Source organism: Gossypium raimondii, chromosome 7, assembly GCF_025698545.1.
Source record: "Gossypium raimondii isolate GPD5lz chromosome 7, ASM2569854v1, whole genome shotgun sequence".
NCBI lineage: Eukaryota > Viridiplantae > Streptophyta > Magnoliopsida > Malvales > Malvaceae > Gossypium > Gossypium raimondii.
This window is the reverse complement of record NC_068571.1, coordinates 41,302,783-41,304,083: the sequence shown is the minus strand read 5'-3', so window position 1 is coordinate 41,304,083 and position 1,301 is coordinate 41,302,783. Positions and strand designations below refer to the sequence as shown.

The 1,301-nt window shown below is 37.3% G+C and overlaps 1 long non-coding RNA gene across 1 annotated transcript; it reads right to left on the bottom strand.

Moving 5' to 3' along the window:
• Positions 1–266: 266 nt before the first annotated feature.
• Positions 267–1,050, bottom strand: LOC105761787 (uncharacterized). Its single transcript, XR_008197620.1, has 3 exons — positions 985–1,050; positions 791–807; positions 267–696 (listed from the first exon to the last, which is right to left on the bottom strand). It is a non-coding gene; the product is annotated as an uncharacterized LOC105761787 (long non-coding RNA).
• Positions 1,051–1,301: the final 251 nt, after the last annotated feature.

Sequence of the window (1,301 nt, the reverse complement as noted above, 5' to 3'; positions counted from 1 at the left end):
GGTTGAGATTGGAAATACTATGGTTTTAATTGCAGGAGGTATTATGCAAAAATAAGCGAAATCTTTTAAATTTTGTAAAAAAAAAATCTCAAGTATTTGAGCGAGTTTCATTTCACTTTTTCATTCATGTTTTGAACTTCAAAAGTTTATTATATGGATTTAGTTATACAATTATATTACAATTGTTATTTTATTATGAATTATTCGTAAACTGTTTGATATGTCTGGTAATGCCTCGTAACCCTGTTCCGGCGACGGTTTGGGGTTATAGGGTGTTACAGAACCAATCCCAAAACTGCTTGGGATCTGAGGCTAAGAAAGTAATGTGAGAGTTAAGAGCAAGGTAACTACAAAAATTAAAAAGGCCTTAAGGGTTCACTATTTATCACTGTAAGGCCCAATTTTTGCCCGGGCCCGTGTAAATAAATAAGGCCAATAAAAATGTCCAATTAAGCAGTCCAGATTACAAAATAAAATCTAAAGGCCTAATCCAAAATAATTAACCCAACACCAAGCCCAAATTAATAACCCCAAACCCCAACCCGATACAGAAAAACAAAAAGGCCCAAAGAAGCAGCTTCCAGAAACTTTAGGGTTTCTGGAACAGTCAAGGCGCCGGACCTCCCTCGCACAGCAGCCATACACACCACCCTTCATGCACGTGCACCTCCGCCACGCACCTCCAGCTGGTTGTACCTGCATAACAAAGATGGCAACAAACAGATAGGCAGGAAAAATAGCAAGAAAATCGAAAAATCAATAAGCAAATAACACATTAGATTTTTCTTACCTTGTTTCCATTATCTGCTATAAAAAGCAGATTTGATTTTGTAAAAAGGGACAAAAAAATCAGGAAAAAATCAGTGAAAACATACGAAAGAAATCAAAAATTATTGAAAGAAAGTGATTTGTTTTTTTATTTTATTTATCGCAAATATATAAACAAAACAATAAAGAGACTAGAGGTTTACTTGGTGGTCGAACCTTGGTTCACTCCGTTGTGATCAGAGTTGGGCGAGGATCGGAGGCCTTCGAATGGCCTGGCTGCTGGCGGCGGCTTAGGAAATTTATTTTTGAAAACCCTAGCAGAGAAGGCTAGGGTTAATTTGTGTTTTTTTTTTTGAAAGAACGGCGTCGTATAAGGCCATACCCGCGTGCCGACCCGATCTGGTCCTAGGATCCGCGCATTTCTTAATGGATGGGACAATTGCACTTTTAGCCCTTCCGCTTTTCTATTGCTTTATAATCAAGTTCTTTCTATTTTTTAATTTTGCCCTAAAATTTTATTCTGATTTCATTTG